General features: G+C 41.5%; 1 protein-coding gene across 1 annotated transcript in view; it reads left to right on the forward strand.

The window, feature by feature from the left end:
• Window positions 1–20,186, forward strand: part of UBAC2 (UBA domain containing 2) — a 160,565-nt gene that overhangs the window by 2,185 nt on the left and 138,194 nt on the right.

Raw genomic sequence — 20,186 nt, forward strand, 5'->3', positions numbered from 1 at the left:
TTTAAGGGAAAAATCCTGGCCATTTCCTACCACTGGAGTATTTCCCACATCTGTGACTAGTGGATAGTGTATTTGTGTTATACTTGCTTTCCCCCCTCTCTCATTCATTCATTTATTCAACAAGTGTCTGTTTACTACCCATATAAGCCACACACTGTTCGTGTATAGAGGGTAAAGGAGGATGAAGGAGACCAACATCCAATAAGTAAGTTAGGTGTTTTCACATAGTGATAAGGGTCATGAAGAAAATCTGAGGGTAGTGGCACAGACTGTGGTTATGGAGGACTTTAGCAGGACGCTAAAAGAATGCTAAGGATGCTGCTTTAGCAGGTGTGGTCAGCGAAGATGTTCGGGAAGGTGACCCAGATGGCGTGAAGGAACCCACCTGTCAGTTTATGTTGAAAAGCGTGCATCTTGCAGAAAGAGCACAAGCACAAAGACTCTCAAACAGGCACAGCAGGGCGTTTCCAAGGTATTGAAGAACGCTGGTGCTGCTAGGGCAGTAAATTGAGGGAAGGGCATTTGCGACCATGTCTATGAAACTGTATTGCTCTCTACCCTGTCAGGTAATTATGACTGGATAAAAGTGCATAGGAATCGTGTTCATGCCTTATTTTAGACCCTTGCTTAGAGACGAATGCTACCACTCAATTACGTGTTGAATAATAGACGTTTCATTTCTTACATTTTTAGTAAGTGTTCCCATGACTTATTCACTTCACAGTGTATTCATTCTAACATGGACTCAACCAACATTAATTGTGTGTCTGTTGTATTCTAGGTATATGTCCCACCCTCAAGGAGTTCTGTGTCTAGTGGGGAAAAACTTAAAAAAAAAAGAAATGGAACAGCTTCTGTACTGGGTGCTGCAGGTTTATGGCAGCCATGGGCTGGGGAGGGAAGGGGCATGGTTAAGACTTCCAGTGTGGGCGCTATCTCAGCTGATGTTTGAGGGATGAGTAAGAGTGTGTCAGGCATGCAAGTGGGGAGAGAGCCTCTACGGGGGACAGAGCCTGGCCAGGGCCTGGCCGAGAGGCAGGAGGTGATGAGTTAGGGGATTGTTGCTTACAGCTGAAGGGAGCAGTTTCTGCACAGAGGTGTGCAGTGACGTCATTCAGAGGGCTGGCGAGTCGGGAGCTGGGGATGGAACATGAAGAGGGAGAAGAGGAGGCGTGGCCACAGCTGCCCCTGTTCAGGAGCGCGGCCAGGACCAGATGGTAGGGCAGAGTCCGGGGGGCAGAAGAAGGTCAACATCTAATAGAACGCTAGTTGGGAAGGCTGCACGTTGCTGTGGCAGGCAAGACAGATTATTGTTGCGGATGCGAGCAGTGTTTTCCATATGCTGCCTGTGGCAAGGCCACACAAAAGCAGCTATGGAGCTTTCTGAATGTCCAGATTTCCTGGGTCCCATTCCCAGAGAGTCAGATTCAGAAGGGCTAATGTGGGAATCAGAAATTTGAATGTTTAAAACATTGGTGGGGGGAGCTTCTAATGGACAGACTTAGGTCAAGGCAACAGGGTGGCCAGCAGGAGGGGCCCAGAGAACTGTTAGAGTCCAGTGGGAGATGCTGACAGCCCCAGTGAAGGTGGTAGCAGTGAGAATGGACAGGATAGAAAAGAGGGATTCTAAAGATGTGCAGGCAGGTAGGCTGTGTCAGTCAAGCTCATTGGACTCGGGGAGAGAAAGCGGAGTTGAAGGTGACTTGGGGTCGACAGGTGAGGTTACTGTTCACAGAGGCAGGGAGCGTGGAGAGGGAGGAGCTCATCTGGGGAAAGATGCTTAATGTCCAGGGGCTTGTAAAGTCCAGCGGGAGATACCCAGGGGCCATCTGGAGAGAGGGAGCTGGCCTGGACGTGGGTTGTTAGGTGGGAGTTATGCTGTGGATGTGAATGAGGACGCTGGAAGCAGCGACTAGAGCTGGAAGGCTGAGGACAGAACTTTAAGCAATTCCAATCCAGTGTTTACTGCGTGGTGGAGAAAGAGGTGACAGCAAAGTAGGCAGAAGTGGATGTTTCTTTAGCAGAGAACTGTCTTCACCCAACCTAATTTGATTCGTCCTCTTTCGTTGTAAACAAACTCCTGCAGTTTCTTCGTACTCTCTGACGGTGACTCTGATCACCAGACTCTTGATCCCCTTGTCTCCAGTTTACAGCCCATTTCTGGCATCTTCCACATCCAGTCTGGAGACCATAGTTAATTACCCGCGTTGCATTCCCATCAAGACCCTCGGCTGTCCTGCTCTCTCACCCGGCAAAACCCCAGCCTTGTATTAATGTGTGGTGTCCAATCCAAGCTGAGTCCTCAGCACGATTGCTCAGTTACATTTCTTGGATTTGGTTGTCTCCCTGTGCACTTCCCGCCATGGTCAAGACTGTTCCCACTCTTAACCCAACCTGAATATAAGGGCCATCACCTGGGCACGTCCTCGCGCTAATTTGTTTGTATCCACACTTTAACAGTTGTTAGAGGAGACTTCCTAATGTAGGCGATGTTTGAGCTGATTTTTGAGGGATGAGTAAGGGTTTTCAGGCATGTGAACTTAGTTCCTGTTTTCCAGTCTAAAAGAATGAGTCACCCTTCTAACTGAGGCCCACTCTCCACCTATTCTTAACTCATTCCCTGCTGCCTTTTCTAGTGACACTGCCTCCTTCTCTCTTTGCCTGGCACGCATTGAAGCTGATGCTTTTTCCTGTGGCTCTTCAGAGACCCCCAGAGTACGTCAGATCCCTTATCTGTGGAAAGGAGATAATATTATTCCTTATTTTATTGGGTGGTTTGTGAAGATTAAAAGATTTACTATGTGTAAACTCCTGGAGTTTTGCCATAGTAAGTACTCAGGGTTAAGTATTTTTAACTGGATCCTTCTTTGAGGTCTGTTCTTAAAACTACAGAAGCATAACCCCTCCATCAGTTGACTGTTTCTTTGTTTCTTCTTCCCAGCCAAGCTTCTTGAACGATGTCTTCACTTTTTTCCCTTTCTCCCTTCCCTCACTCTTTGGCCCCCTGCAGTTAATCAGCTGTTTTTTGATGCTCACCTGCTGTGGCTTGACACTCACTGCAGCCTGCTTCTGTTCCCCCACCCCTGAGACCATTGAGGACAAGTGGCCGGGGCCTTCCTTGTCGCCAGATCAGATGGGTGCCTCTCAGTCCTTATCTTAGTGGAATGTTCTCTCACACTGGCCTTGATGGACACTTCTTGCTAAAATTCTTTTTTTAATTGAAGTATAGTTGATTTACAATATTATATTAGTTTCAGGTGTATAACATAGTGATTCAACATTTTTATAGGTTACACTCCATTTAAAGTTACTGTAAAATATTGGCTACATTCCCTGTGCTGTATATTACATCCGTGTATCCTATTTATATTACACTAAAATTCCTTGTTCTTTGACTTTTTCTTCATATCTCCTGACCACCTGTGTGGTGGTTTTTCACATCCTCAGGGTCTACTGGATTGGGCATTAAGTTATTGTTACCTTAAGAAGAGTAGTTTTAGTGGACTATTAAGGCCAAAACCTATTTTTGTTGAGGTACGGAGTGAACCAGAGGTAGAGCGTAGAAATAGAGTCGACCCTTGGGACGGACAGCTGGGAGTCTCAGGGAGACACAGCTGGAGGGAGTCGTCCCTTTGAAGACTCAGACGGCTGTCAGTACCCAGGATATCATGCTGACTCAAGCCACACAGCCCTGAGGTGGCAACCAGGACACCCTTATCAGAGTGAGAAATAAAGTTCTCAAATGAGCTGGAACTTTCCCTTGAGTGAAACTCGTTTTGATCCAAAACATTAGTTAGGGAGCCTAGAGTCAGGTGCAGTTAGCGGAGGTTGATGAATGCGAGGTCCAGCGGTGGCAGCCTATGGTGAGGACATTCACTTCGCTCTAGAGATGGGTGAGCCACAAGGACTGGTGGGTCGTTCAGGGTCTGTAACCCCCCTTCATTTCAGGTTTAGGGTCCTGCCTCGGAGCCTGGAGGCTCTGTCCCCAGCATCATCCTGAAATGGACACTTGCACAGTTTCCCAGTGCGGCTGTGGTTGTGCTTCCAGGAAGGACCAAACTGTGTTCTGATTGATATATTCTTTCTTTAGGTATGTACTCAATGTGTCGCATGTATAACTTGTGGGAGAGGATTAAAATAAATCTTTATTTTTGTCTCTCACCATCTCTTTAAAATGCACTCAGCTTGGAAAGCTTTTTCCTTTTATGAGAAGGCATCAGGCCTTATGACTTTTTATTCACTCTTCAAGTTGTTGATTCAACAGCTGTTTAATAAGCATGGCTCATTAAGTGAAAGACAAAAGGTGCATTCAAGTGGCAATGATCTTAGGGAATAGAAGTCACAAAACATAGGCTCAATTTAAAAATTAAAAGTATCCAGTTCAGTGTGTTAATTAATCAACACTCAGCCTTCATTCAAAGGTAAGACTTCTTCTCCCTCTTCTCCCAGTTAAGATTTGTAGTTGGCAACCACTTGCTGTCAGAGAAAGTGGTACAGTTGGCTTCTGTCCTTTTGTGTCCCCTTTGACCCCCCAGTTTCTGACCTTACCGGGTTCTAGGTAAGGCGGAGTGGGAGGAAGAAGGAATGTTGAGGAACTAGGACTGTCCTTACGTGGCTCTCTGAGCCTGGTACGTGGTTAAAGCTGACTCTGTCCTGTGGGCTTTTTAGAGTCTCTTGGGAGGCGCCCATTCTGGCTGCTCCCCTGACCTGGGGGGGGGATGCATCGTTATGCTGGTGGGCTTTATTTAGTGTCTTTCATAGCTCCTGGGAACTTAGGTCCACCTACAGCTTCCTCCTCCTAGGGCCTGTTTGGCCTGCTTGAGGACACTGCTGGGCTGATTGAGAGACGACCCCACTGTTGCTTCTGGCCTGGGGTCCACGTCTGCTCTGCTGGAATTGCTGCTGCTCTGCCCTGGTCACGCAGTCTTATCTCAGCGACCAACATGGCTTCTCCTCCTCCTGCTCTCTAGAGCCCCGGTACCCCGCTCTCAGGGGTCACGTGTTCACCTCACTGAATAAGCCCTTTGAGCCCCACGCGCGGCCTGACGCGAGGGCCTGGTTTTATGCACAGCACGTCGGTGCCTCGCTCCACGCCTCCCCCTCTTAGTGTCCCCTCTTCACAGCAGAGAACTCTCACCCGTCCACTCACTGTTTATATTCACGATGTGACCGAGAGGAGTCCCAGCGCCACGGGGCTCCTTTTGGTTCTCTTTCTTTGTAAAATCGGCATTTTGGTGTGGAGTCTCCCTTTGGTGTGCAGCAACCCTTGCAGTTCGGTACCTCAGTGAAAACTGCAATTTTACCATCTTGTTTTAGTTGGATTTCTGTTTTGGGGGCCAAGAATCATTTGGCTGGCCTCTTTAGAGTTGACTTTAGAATTTATATATTTCTGCTGTGATTTCATTCTTTGTTGTAGTAAAGGATTAACTCAGCAGGCCTGGGTTGCCCAAACCCCTGCAAGAGTTGCCTTTAATGCTGAACTCTTGGGGATAAGCTATTTCCCACAGTTCTTAAGTCTGGGGGGAGTATATCTTTGAAACTCTCGAAGAATACAGTACTTTTTATTCAAGAATTTTGATTGAGAAGGAAAGACAGGTACTAACTAGGGAAAGGCAAGCTTGAGGGAGGATGCTTTTAAAAACAATGTTTTTCTTTTCAGTCTAAAAGTAAGATTAACCACATTATAGAAAGTTTGCAAGATAGAGAAAAACCACAGTTAGCATTTCAGTTAATTTTCTTCATCTTTTTCCCCTTATACATTTATGTTCTTACTTTAAATGAACTGAATTTGTTATTATAAAATGAATGCATGTTCACCAAAGAACATTCTGAAGTCTGGAAAAGTGGTAGGAAGAAATAAAAATTCATTTATTGATATCTTGGTGTTTATCTTCATACTTTTTTCATTGCAAAAATGAATATCCAAAGAAATAATTAAAAATAAATTGATCACACCTGAATACTTGAATACTATTTTGTAACTTGTTTTTATTTCATGCAGTGCTCTTAAAATGTAATCATTAATGACTGTGTATATTCTGCTTTTTTCTCTTTTGTCAGAAGCATTTTCTTCGTACGCTATTCTTGCAGTTAGGTTGGTGCCTCCCTCCTTTTTTTCTATTGTAGCAGCACTGAGAGCATCTTAATTTTCAGATATTCCTAGAAGTAAAAGAAGATTAAATGATGAGTATTATCTTCTAATTTTGATACAGCCAAATTCTAGCCCCAAAGAATGGTGCCTATAACTTTACCAGCAATTTAAGGGAGAAAAGATTGCTTTACTTAAGTTATTACATTTAATTTTCACAGTTAAGTCTAGGTATTGTTATTCTGCTTTTTTCTGCAAATGAGTATGTTGAGGCTCAGAACATAATTTCTCCAAAATCACATAGCTAGTATGTGGAAGAGCTAGGATTTGAACTCAGGTTTGCCTACCTCCAAAGCCTGTATTCTTTCCATTGTGCCATGCCACATTAAAGAGACGGAAATGATGTGAATTTAGTCTCTTTAAGGAAAATGGCTAGGAGCAATGGCAGTATAACTTCTAAGCCTCAGGAAAAACATCTGGGAAAATGAATCCTAATGTAAACGAGAGTTCTACCTATCTCTCTATAATTTTTCAATCAACAACTAATAAGTGTGAGTTATTATTTTACTTATGTAACACTACTAGGCTCTGTCTAAGCAGGTTACATATATTAACTCTTTAATTCTCAGAACAACCCTACAAGGTAGTAGGGTTATTTTCTCCAGTTTGCAGATGAGGAAGATGAGGCACAGGTGTTTAAGTAACTTCCCCGGCATCATATAGCTGGTGAGGGGCAGGACTAGACTTTGAATCTAGTGCGGCTCCATATTGTGTGTTCTGAACTAACGCACTCTACTGCTGCTCACACTCAAGGAAGTTTATTCACGTTGCTCTCTCGTGACCACTGGGGTATCCATAGGCTCGTGATGAATATAGCAGCTCTGCTTAGCAGTGGAGCTTATTTCCCAGCCCTTGAACACTTATTCTGGGTCCTGGCAACTTGCTTTTTATTGCCCCCCCTTGTGACTGCTGCAGCTGGTTCCTCATGTGTCAGCCATGTTCCTTCTGTCAGTCCATGAGTCTCCCTCTTTTTTCCTAAAGCAGAACCAAGGTCCAGCTTTGCTTTTACTAGAGATGTTTTATGTCCTAATTAGGATCTTTTTGTAGGAGCTAATGCACTATTGTTTTTATTTGCACATTTTTCTTTTTCCTTTATTATTATTATTATTATTATATTTCTCTTCCCTTATTAGTCAAGTTATTATCTAACTTCTCCAACTTTTTCCATTCTCAGCTTGTGGCAGTATCAGTTTTAGTCATGAAGGCAGAACCTACCTTAAATCAAGCTACTTTAAAAATTGCATTTCTATGGAATTTTAATAAATACAACCTGATCAAGAGTATCTCATAAATAATTTATTTACTCCAGCATTTTTGGGGTGTGCTTTCTAGAACACACTGGTACTGTGCAGGGCTGCTTAAAATTTTATTTTTCATTAAAAAATTGTTTTATTTTTAAACCCCAAATTTTATCATTCAGTTTATTTTTTCCAGCTTTATTGAGATATAATCGACAAAAATTTTATATATTCATGTTGTATGTGATGGTTTGTCATTTGCATACATTGTGAAATGATTGCTGCAGTCAAGGTAATTAAAATGTCCATCACCTCACAGTTATCTTTTTGTGTGTGTGTGGTGAAAACATTCAAGATCTACTCTCTTAGCCAATTTCAAGCATACTATACATTATTCCTACCTCTGGTCATCCTGCTGTACATTGCTTAAGTTTTAACCCTCGTTTAAATTATAATTATAAATGAAAATGATCATTTAATCCTCATTTAAATCATGATTCTTTCCCAGACATTTTTCTTTAGATTTTTATAAGTTATATTGCCACTGTTCTCTGACATTTTCCAATGCTTATGTTAGCTTAGTCCCTTGAATGCAGCATGGTACAGTGGAAAGAGCACAGTATTAATATTTGGAAAGCGTTCTGAAGCCAGGATGTCCCTAATGTTGTTTTTAAAGATTGATGATGGAAATTAGCACTTCCAAGGCTTCTGGGCCCTGCAACAAGGAAATTTAACTTTTTATTAACTCTTTGTTTCTAAGACTTAGTGGGAATGGTTTTCATTGTAGAAAATTTGGGAAATGAAAGGGAGAAACATAAAATGCCATTTCACTGTGCTGCCCAGACTTCATCTCCGTTAACATATTGGTGTTCTGTAAACTTTTTCATATGTATGTATGTAAACAGATTTAAAAGCAAAATTGGAGCTACGTACAGTTTCATATTCTGATTTTTTCATTTAACCTTAAATGAATTTGCCCCATGTTATTAATAATGTTCAAAGATGACTTTTAACATTTTTTTGTTTTGCCTTATTACAAAACTGAAACATGCTTGCTGCCAAAAAAATTTAAAAATTACACAAATATGTGATATAGAAAGGAATAGTCACACATTACTCTCCCACCTAAATAATCATCACTGATATTTTAGTGCTCATTCTTTTAGATTTTTTTCTGTACAGGCTGTTGTTACCTATGCATTCCTTCTCTCTCAGGCACACACACACACGTGTTTTATACAGACATGGCATTCAAATAAATATTTTGTTGTGCTCCCCTAACATTTTTTAGTTACAGAATCATGACTTTGAAGGATTACAACGTGTTATATTACAATGTTTTTCTCCATTTTTTTCCCATTTAAACAATGTTGTGGTGAACGTCTTTAAGTTATTGATCACATCTTTGACTTCATCCTAAAGAAATGATCACAAACGTGGAATTATAGTGTCAAAGAATAGGAACATTTTTAAGCTCTTGATCTGTATTGCCAAATCCTTCCAGAAAGGATGTGTCACTTTACACTTTTCAGCAGTTTAGGAGAATATCTTTCTCACCAAACTCTTGTAACACTTGGGTTATGATAATTTAAAATGATTTTTGCCAGTTGAGAGATTGAAAAATGACATTTCATTGTTTTAATCTGCATTTCTTTGAATGCCCGGGAAAGTGAACTTATTTTCATCTTTCATATTTATTGGCCATTTTAATATATTTTTGAACTGATTTGACTATTTATGTCCTTTGCCCTTTTTTTTAATTGGAGTATTAGTGTTTGTTTTGTTTTTGTTAAATTGATTAGTAAAAGTCCTTTAAGGGTACTAGCTTTAGTCATGGTATATGTTACAAATATTTCAACCACTTGTCAGTTGCTTTTAAATTTTATTCATGAAATTTTTCTCATATAAAGTTTTTCATTTAAATAAGTCATTAAAATAAAGGGATTTAGCTCATAAATTGTATTTAGCCAAATACATCCTTTTCTTTATTAAGTCCTGGGCCTCCTGAGATCTGTTAAATATTCATTTAATATTTTTGTATCTTATATTTTTCTAATTATGTAGGTAATATATACTGCTGGTACAAATTGAGGCTACCCAGAAGAGGAGAAAGTGAAACGTGAAATTCTTTCTTTTCAGTCCCAGAACAGTTTGGAGAATATTCTTGTAGATTGTTTTTTGCTTATGAATCCTCTGTGTGTGTGTGTGTGTGTGTGTGTGTGTGTGTGTGTGTGTGTGTAATTAATATAAGAGTAATATAAGCATATGGTAAAAATTTATATAAGATGAATTCTCTTCACTAGCAGTAGCCCCTTTTAAGTTCCTCTTTCTTTGTTTCTTCTGTTATTACAGCTTTAAATGATGTATTTATGCCTTTATTTTATTTGTCAACTACTGGTTCTGCTTATAGATTCCACATAATGAAAGATGAGGAATTTGCATACCTCCAACCTCTCCATGTTTAGTTTTGGTTTGGTTACCCCTTGTAGTGGTTACATTTATAATTTTAAACAATGCACAAAACCCTTTATTTTGGGGGGCTTCCCTGGTGGCGCAGTGGTTGAGAATCCGCCTGCCGATGCAGGGGACATGGGTTCGTGCCCTGGTCCGGGAAGATCCCACGTGCCACGGAGCGGCTGGGCCCATGAGCCATGGCCGCTGAGCCTGCGCGTCCGGAGCCTGTGCTCCGCAACGGGAGAGGCCACAACAGTGAGAGGCCCGCGTAACGCAAAAAAAACCTCAAAACAAAACAAAACAAAACAAAACCCTTTATTTTTTGATTCATCAATTTTTGGCATAGTCAGGAGACTACACTATGAAAATGAGAAAAATTAGCCCAAGAACATGTACTTTTTTGTCTCTCAGTTCTTAATTTGTGTTCTATGTATGCTGTGTGTTTTTATAGCCTGTTCTGTAATGATAGTTAAGCCTTCCATGCTCTGTCTATAGGTTGATTTTATATAGAAAATCATAACAATAGCTATATTTACATTATTATGATTGTGTATTCATTGTTGAACCAAGGTGTGTGATTGGTGTCGTAGAAGAAAATAGAGCCCTAGGTCAGAAAACCTGTGCTACTTCAAGGAGTCTCTTAATTTCTTTTAATATTTCTTCACTACTTAAGTTCACACTCAATTATTGCTGTTTCTGGACCCTTGCATCATTTTCTTCTCTGAGTCTTCTGTTTTCTCCCCTGGCATCCCTCCTGCAGTAAACGTTTTGGTGCAGGGGACACGGGGGTGAGCTTTCTGGATGCTCACTTGACCGTTCTTGTACATAGTGAAAGACTGGATTTATAAGTAGCTGGTGTGGGTTTTCTCTTTATTTATGGATAGGTCTTTGTCCCCAAGAGGCCCGAACCTCAGCTGGCAGGGCTGCCTGTAGGCTCTGTTTAAGTTTGCAGAGCTTGTGAGTAGGCTGCTTTCCATATAGGGTGCAGAGGTGGGGAGCAGGAGACAGGCAAAGATGGTGAAAATCCCCTGCTGTGGGCCAGGTTAGGGGGGCCTGTGGCTCTTTGTGTAAATCTTACTCTGAGTGAAGCTGCCCTTCCTCTTAGCACCCGCCTCCCACGGTTCCGCGTTACCCAGGCTGGCATCATTTGTGGGCGTCTGAAGATGCCCAAGCTCTTCTCTAGTCTTTCTCAGCCCTCAGACCATTACAACGTCCTCCCTAAGTAGATCGCCACTTTCTTTGGAGAGCATTTCTCGAATTTGATTTTGGGGGCCCGCTGGGGTGGTCAAATGAATGGCTGTGTATGAGAAAATGCAAAGGAGTGTGTCTGGGGGCAGAGTTTTGTGGAAGGGCCTGGCCCAACTGTCAGGGCAGGCACGTGCGCCATTTATACCAGGGATGGTTTAAACAGGATGTGGGCTCAACACTAAGGGCCATTGAAACAAACTTAAGATAATAATTCCCTTTTCAGTTCTTTTTCCTCTTGATTGTAACAAAGAGAAAGTCTCAATTAGCTGCTAGTCTGAAATACCTCTCTAATAGCAGCTAGTTTCCTCTGGTAACATAGAGAACAGGAGGCAAGCCCAGATCTTTCTGCAGCAACAATATTAGTTAGAATTTAGTAAACTGTGTTTATTTTTATAGTTACCACCTACTGATGACAAAGTGACACTCGTTTTGCACTTATTATAGTGATATAAAGTTTCCTTTAAAATACATTTATTTAACTAAAACATAGTAAGATGATTTAAAGAAAAACATTAAATAACGGGATAGGTAACACTGGGATATAACAAAAATCGCGGCGCCGTAATGGGACTGACTGAAGTTTGAGAAATGCTGTAAATTATTCTGTTGGGTAACTCTGTTTGCTCATTCTCCTCTCCAGGTCTTGGTATTTATTGTGTAGTTCCCTGGACTATTTGGAGGGAGGCATTTCTCTGGTGTTTTGAAGGTCCTTTTATTTCAGTATGACTTTGGGAGGGGGGAAAAGTAGACAGGTGTAGGAGCCTGTCATCTTGAACTGAAATTTTGTTGAGCTGTCTTTTTGGTTTCATTGCTTTTATTTGATTCTTGAATCCATTTAGAATTAATTTTAGTGTTTATAGTGTTTAAGTGGGTTTTTTTATCCCCACCAACCAGCCAGTCTCAGCGTCAGGGGTTAAAGATGTTTAGTAGCATCTCTACTCACAAATGGATTAGGTGCTAAAGGCCGTGTACAGGTCCAAACTTAAAAGGGTTTAAGCTTGGGCTTCCCTGGTGGCGCAGTGGTTGAGAATCCGCCTGCCGATGCAGGAGACACGGGTTCGTGCCCTGGTCCGGGAAGATCCCACATGCTGCGGAGCAACTAAGCCCGTGAGCCATGGCCACTAGGCCTGCGCGTCCGGAGCCTGTGCTCCGCAACGGGAGAGGCCACAACAGTGAGAGGCCCGCATACCGCAAAAAAAAAAAAAAAAAAAAAAAAAAAAGGGTTTAAGCTTGGTTCTCTATTTTGATAGGCTTTTCCACCAGACAGGAGTGGAAGAGGTTCCTTGTATCATCAAACTTTAAAATCAGACTTGGGTTTCTCCAGCTTGCAGAGATATGTTTTGTTTGCATCTTTCCCCCCAATAGACCCGTTTAGTCTACATTAAACATCTGCTGAGCAGATAACTCCCTCTCCTGCTTATCTTCTCAGATGTTCAAGTGTATGTCTTTATAGTTATGGTATCCTTACTTGTCAATCTACTTTGGTTGATTCAAAGATTCATAGGGTCTTTGAACATATAGAACCATCCTTGGTTTGTCCTGGAGCTGTTACCGTTAGGGCAGCACCTTTACCAGCCTTGGTCTTTACGACTCAGCCTTCTCTTAAATTAGCATTGCTCTGATAGGCATTCACCTCAGTGATGATTCTCTAGGCCAGACTTTGAACACCGGCAGGCCAGACAGATGTGTTTTGTTTGAGCTATGTGTTGGTGGCGAGGGTAGGGGGGTGGGAGGAGAGTCAGCTTCCAACGTTTTAAAATTGGTGTCTTTCAGACAGAAATCCAGATTCCTCTCAGCTCTTGAGATGATGATCTGGCACACCAGGGCTGAATTCTTATGTGACAAAAATCCACTGATACGTGCTTTTTGCCACCTACCTCCCCTGTTTCACTGCTACCTGCCTGGTATCCTTAGGCACTTGAATTTACAAAAGATCTTTTTTTTTCTTTTGCCAATAACCACACATTTTCTCTTAAACTTATTTTTTCTTTTCTCTTACAGTTTATTGCATGGGTCTAGAACAAGCTTGTCTAGACAAGCTTTCTGATTCACTTTTTCAGAGCTGTTCCTACCATTGAATAATTTATCATTATTTTTTTTTTTACACTTTAATATGAATTTATTTTTTATTTATTTTTTTGCAGACCTTATTACTTTTTTTTTTCAACATCTTTATTGGAGTAGAATTGCTTTACAATGGCGTGTTAGTTTCTGCTTTACAACAAAGTGAATCAGTTATACGTATACATATGTTCCCATATCTCTTCCCTCTAGCGTCTCCCTCCCACCCTCCCTATCCCACCCCTCTAGGTAGTCACAAAGCACCGAGCTGATCTCCCTGTGCTATGCGACTGCTTCCCACTAGCTGTCCACCCCACGTTTGGTAGTGTATATATGTCCATGCCACTCTCTCACTTCGTCACGGCTTACCCTTCCCCCTCCCCATATCCTCAAGTCCATGCTCTAGTAGGTCTGTGTTTTATTCCCGTCCTACCCATAGTCTCTTCATGACATTTTTTTTTCTTAGATCCCATATATATGTGTTAGCATACGGTATTTGTTTTTCTCCTTCTGACTTACTTCACTCTGTATGACAGACTCCAGGTCTATCCACCTCACTACAGATAACTCAGTTTCATTTCTTTTTATGGCTGAGTAATATTCCATTGTATATATGTGCCACATCTTCTTTATCCATTCATCTGTTGATGGACACTTAGGTTACTTCTATGTCCTGGCTATTGTAAATAGAACTGCAATGAACATTGTGGCACATGACTCTTTTTGAATTATGGTTTTCTCAGGGTATGTGCCCAGTAGTGGGATTGCTGGGTCGTATGATAGTTCTATTTGTAGTTTTTAAAGGAACCTCCATACTGTTCTCCATAGTGGCTGTATCAATTTACATTCCCACCAGCAGTGCAAGAGTGTTCCCTTTTCTCCACACCCTCTCCAGCATTTATTGTTTCTAGATTTTTTGATGATGGCCATTCTGACTGGTGTGAGATGATATCTCATTGTAGTTTTGATTTGCATTTCTCTAATGATTAATGATGTTGAGCATTCTTTCATGTGTTTGTTGGCAATCTGTATATCTTCTTTGGAGAAATGTCTATTTAGGTCTTCTGCCCATTTTTGGATTGGGTTGTTTGTTTTTTTGTTATTGAGCTGCATTAGTTCCTTGTAAATTTTGGAGATTAATCCTTTGTCAGTTGCTTCATTTGCAACTATTTTCTCCCATTCTGAGGGTTGTCTTTTGGTCTTGTTTATGGTATCCTTTACTGTGCAAAAGCTTTTAAGTTTCATTAGGTCCAATTTTGTTTTTTTGGTTTTTATTTCCATTTCTCTAGGAGGTGGGTCAAAAAGGATCTTTCTGTGATTTATGTCATAGAGTGTTCCACCTATGTTTTCCTCTAAGAGTTTTATATTGTCTGGCCTTACATTTAGGTCTTTAACCCATTTTGAGTTTATTTTTGTGTATGGTGTTAGGGAGTGTTCTAATTTCATACTTTTACATGTACCTGTCCAGTTTTCCCAGCACCACTTATTGAAGAGGCTGTCTTTTCTCCACTGTATATTCTTGCCTCCTTTATCAAAGATAAGGTGACCATATGTGTATGGGTTTATCTCTGGGCTTTCTATCCTGTTCCATTGATCTCCTCCTTTATTCTTTTTTTTTTTTTTTTTTTTTTTTTTTGCGGTACGCGGGCCTCTCACTGTTGCGGCCTCACCCTTTGCGGAGCACAGGCTCTGGACGTGCAGGCTCAGCGACCATGGCTCACGGGCCTAGCCGCATATGGGATCTTCCCGGACCAGGGCATGAACCCGTGTCCCCTGCATCGGCAGATGGATTCTCAACCACTGCGCCACCAGGGAAGCCCCTCCTTTATTCTTGATACTGGTAATTATGTCTTCTCTTTCTTTCCTGATCAGTCCTGCTAGAGGTATATCAATTTTATTGATCTTCTCAAAGAGTTAGCTTTTAGTTTCATTGATTTTTCTCTATTATATTTTGGTTTTCAATTTCAGTGATTTCTGCTCATAATTCTGTCTTTCCGTATCCTTGCTTAGGGTTTAGTTTGCTCGTCTCTTTTTAGTGTTTTAAAGCTTGTAGTCTTTATTGTCATTTGAGACCTTTTCTCTTCCTGTATAAGCATTTAATGCTATAAATTTCCTTCTAAGCATTGCCTTATTTGCAGCCCACAAATTTTGCTTGGTTGTACTACTTTTTATTTTATTTAATATATATTCTAATTTCCCTTGTTACTCCCTCTTTGACCCAGGTATTATTTAGAAGTTATGTTGTTTAATTTTCAAGTACCGTTGACCCTTGAACAATGTGGGTGTTTGGAGTGCTGACCCCCATGCAGTCGAAAATTTGAGTATAACTCTATAGTTGGCCCTTCATATCCATGGTTCCACATCCGTGGATTCAACGAACCATGGATTGTGTAGTGCCATGGTATGTACTTATTGAAAAGAAATCATGTAAGTGGACCCTTGACATTCAGACTTGTGTTGTTCAAGGGTCAGCTGTATTTGGAGAATTTTCCATTCATCTTTCTGTTGTTGATTTCTAGTTTAATTTTGTTGTAATCAGGGAACGTACTTTGTATGATTTTAATTTCTTTAAATTTATAAAGGTGTTTTTTATGGCCCAGAATATGGTCTGTCTTGGGGAATGTTCCTTATCCATTTGAAAAAAATGTGTAATTTTTTGTTGTTGGGTGGAGTATACTATAAACGTCAATCAGGTCAAATTGACTGATACTGTTTTTCAAGTCTTCTATATTCTTACTGATTGATATGATAGTGTATTACAGCGTGGGTGGCTGGCTTAAACAACAGAATTTTATCTTCTCACAGGTCAGGAGGCTGGAAGTACAAGATCCAAGCATTGGCAAGTTTGGTTTTTCCTGAGGCCTTTCTCCTTGGCTTGTAGATGTCTTCTCCCTGTGTGTTCACATGGTCTTTCCTCTGTATGTGTGCATCCCTGGTGCCACTTCCTTCTCCAATAAGAACAGATTGGATTAGGGCCCCACCTTTGTGACCTCATTTGACCTTAAACTACCTCTTTAAAGACCCTATCTCCAAATACAGTCGAATTGGGGGTTAGGGCTTCGACATATGAATCTGGAGGAGGGCGGGGGACATTTTAGTCCATGACACTGATTTTCTGTCTACTTGTGTTATTGATCACTGAGAGAGGAGTGCTGAAGATTCCTACTATATTTGTGGATTTATCTGTTTCTATAAGTTTTTCCTTCATGTATTTTGAAGTCTTATCTCAGCTCTCATATTCTGTGATTCACTATTTGCCCACCTCCACAGTTGAAGAATGATATAATGAACACCATATACCTACCACCTAGATTCTGCAATTAATATTTTACATATTTGCTTTATTAAATATCCGTTCTGTGTTTCATCAATTTGTCTTATTTTTTTGGTGGATTTCAGAGTAAGTTGTAGTCACTTTATCTCTAAACACTTAAGCATACGTTGTTAACTAGAATTTAATAATCATTTAAAGTTCTTTTTTTGTTTGTTTTGTGGTAAACTTCATATGGCGAAATGTACAGATCTTGAGTTAATCGGTAAATTCTGCTGTCCGTAGTAATACTGTATACTTGTCCTGTGATATGGGACTTCTTGGACCATTGTATATTATCTGTTACTTTCCTCATAGGTTTTTGGGATCTGATTTTTGCTCATCTTAAGAGGAGGACTTAATGGTAGTGTTATCTGAGTTAAGTAATCAGGTCTGTATTTTTAGGAGTTTAGTCCTAGATAGAATTAAAATGATTGTATAAATAGGATCCGTTATTAATTCAGTAAATTTTTTTTTTATTTTTAGTCTTTAATTGTGGTAAAATACACATAACATAAATTTGCCATCTTAACCATTTTTAAGTGTATGGTTCCATGGCATTAAGCACATTCACATTGTTGTGCATTTGTCACTAGAACTCTTCATCTTGCAAAACTGAAACTCTATACTCATTAAACAGCTCCCTAGTCTTCTCTCCCCCCAGCCCCTCGAAACCACCTTTCTATTTCCTGTCTCTGAATTTGACTCCTTAGGTACCTCATAGAAATGGAATCATACAGTAGTTATCGTTTTGTGTCTGGCTTATTTCCTTCAGCATAATGTCCAAAAAGTTTATCCATGATGTAGCATGTGAGAATTTCCTTCCTTTTAAAAAGACTGAATATAATTCATTATATTCCAGTGTATGGATATACCACATTTTGTTTATCCACTTACCCATCAATTGATGCTTGGGTTGCTTTCACCAGTATTTATTGAGCATCTGTTATATATCAGTCACCTTTCATTAGATAAACACTTGTTGACTGCCGTTATGGACCTGATCCTTTTATAGGCATGAGGGATACTGCAGCAGTAAACATACGTAGACAAAATTGTTGCCTTCAAGAGGCTTATATTCTAGTGGGGACTGAGGATGGGGAGATGGACAATACACAGAGAAATGTATTTCTTGATTCCAAATTGCATTTTTTCACATTTTAGTGTTCCTAATATTGGGTTGTACTTTACAGTTGATGCCATCTTAGAATTATCTGACAGTGTTTCTTTTTTAGTAACACCTAAAATAATGGTATATCTTACAGTCAGTTTGAATCATAGATTTGGTGAATCACTATTCATAAGTCAGTTGTTGATAAGTGCTGTGAAAAAATAAACCAGAACAAAGGGGATAGAGAATTACATGGGGTATCCACAGATAAGGTGACATTTGGGCAGAGAGCGTGTTCAGTACAGGTGATATTTTTTTCATAGCAGGACTTCCTCGCTGCAGGACATAGTGTGTTGGGTCACATTCTGTTCTCACTCTGGACTGGTAACAGCTTGTGGACTAGTTACTTTTTTTTTTTTTCTTTTTTTTTTTTTGCAGTACGCGGGCCTCTCACTGTTGTGGCCTCTCCCGTTGCGGAGCACAGGCTCCGGACGCGCAGGCGCAGCGGCCACGGCTCACGGGCCCCGCCGCTCTGCGGCATGTGGGATCCTCCCGGACCGGGGCACGAACCCGTGTCCCCTGCACTGGCAGGCGGATTCTCACCCACTGCGCCACCAGGGAAGCCCCTGGACTAGTTACTTTGAGCAGCATTGGTATAAAGGGTAGAGCCCTAGGAGGTGGGGGGTGGAGATGGGGGAACAGTTTGCAAGGTGGGCCCGGATCTTGTAGGCATGGTAAGGGTGAGGGTGACAGAATTTTCCATCTTAGGAACTGGCAACAGTTCTACTGGCTCGCAGCACAAACTTTGGGTCATCTTTGATTTCTCCATTGGCCCATACATTCTACCCAGTTAGCCAGCAAATCCTGCCTGCTGTACCTTCCAAACACACCCCAGTTCTGACCACTCTCACTACCCCCACCCAAACCACCCTGGTCCAGGCCATCATCATCTTTTGTCTGGATTATTACGATAGCCTCCTAACTGGTCTCCTTTCTTCTATGCTTGCCTTCCTGTAATCTCTTTTCAATTTAGCAACCAAAACGATCCTTTGAAAACACGTCTGATCATGTTATTCCTCTCCTTAACGTCCCCAAGAGCATCCTGTCACTCTCCGAGGAAAGGTTAAGTCCTTATGGGCTATAGGGTTCTACACTGTTTGCTCCTCAACTTCTCTGACCTTATATCCTGCCTCTCTGCTTTTCGCTTATTCTCCTGTTAGCTGCCTTGGCGGCCTTACTGTTTCTTGATCGTATTGAGTGTGTTCTTGTCTCACAGCACTTGGACTTGCTCTTTTCCCTGCCAAGAATACTGCTCCCCGGATGTCTGCAAGGCCCACACCCTCCGGTGTCTGCTCAAATTTCACCTTGTCAGAGGGCCTTCTAATCACACTATGAAAAAGAGCACCCTTCTTTCCCCACTAGCAACTATGTTTTCCCCTAAACCAGGATAGGCTAGTTATGCTGCAGTAGCAAACGGCTCTAAAATGTCAGGGACCTGAAACGACAAGGTTTCTTTCTTACTGCTGGTGTCCCTCCATTGTGTGTCACCTGGCAGGGCCTGTTCTGTATTGTCTTGAACTCTGGCGTCCGGTTCATAGCATACCCACCATCTTGAGCATTGGCCAAGGGAAAGGCCATTCACTGGCTCTCCAATATTTGCCTGGAAGTGACGTCTATTATGTTGACTTGGCCAAAGCAAGTCACATTGCCATGTGCCACTTCAGTTAGGGGCAGGTGTGGGTGGGTAGCAATCCTATCTTTTATCTGAAAAGAGAGCAGGAAATCCATGGTGGGTAACACAGCCTCGCTCTTTACCCCGCTTAATTTTTCTATAGCATTTATTTGTATCTGACATGATATTTACCTTGCTTTGTGTATTTTCTTTTCTCTGCTGTCTAGACTGTAGGTGCCACAGGGGAGGGACTTTGTCCACCATTTGCTGCTATACCCCAGGACCTGGGATAATGCATGGTCTGGAGTAGTAGGTGCTTATTGATCGTAGAGATATGAGGGAGAATACCAAAGCAAACCATTCATTTATTCATATGGTGACATGTAAGCCGTTGGGAGTGTGGAGCAGGAAGGTTTGAGGAGAGAGCACGCTTACTAGAGAAGAGCAGTAGCATTGCTGGTCAGTGGAGAGTGTCAGTTTGAGATTTGAGACCATGAACCTACAGTGGAGTCTTGCAGGCAGTAAGGAAGAGGCAGGAATGAATAAATGATGGGACCCATTCCACAAGGATCGGTGAAGCCCAAGTTGAAGGAGGAAACCGTCAAGGTGCACCTCTGTCACCTCTGTTCCCTATATTCATTCTTTATTTACTTCTCATAACACTCTTGAGGTAGCTCCTCTTATCTTCATTTTACAGCTGAGGAAAACAGGCTGAAATTGCTTGCGTTAGGACTTAGGTTGGTCCGGCTCACAACCACGGTGCTTTCCGGTACGTTTGGGGTACTGGGTGGTGGGGACTCTGTTTTCTGCGGGGCGGGGAGCTCCGTTAGCTCTTAGATTCCCTGGAGCCTTGATTGCATCTTGGTCGTGAAGATAGTATGCAGCCACTTTACCGATGGTTCCAGTTTAGCTGTTTGTAAGACCTTACCAGAGAGGAAGTAGTT

The sequence above is a fragment of the Kogia breviceps genome, chromosome 16 (genome assembly GCF_026419965.1).
Source record: "Kogia breviceps isolate mKogBre1 chromosome 16, mKogBre1 haplotype 1, whole genome shotgun sequence".
Classification (NCBI taxonomy): domain Eukaryota; kingdom Metazoa; phylum Chordata; class Mammalia; order Artiodactyla; family Physeteridae; genus Kogia; species Kogia breviceps.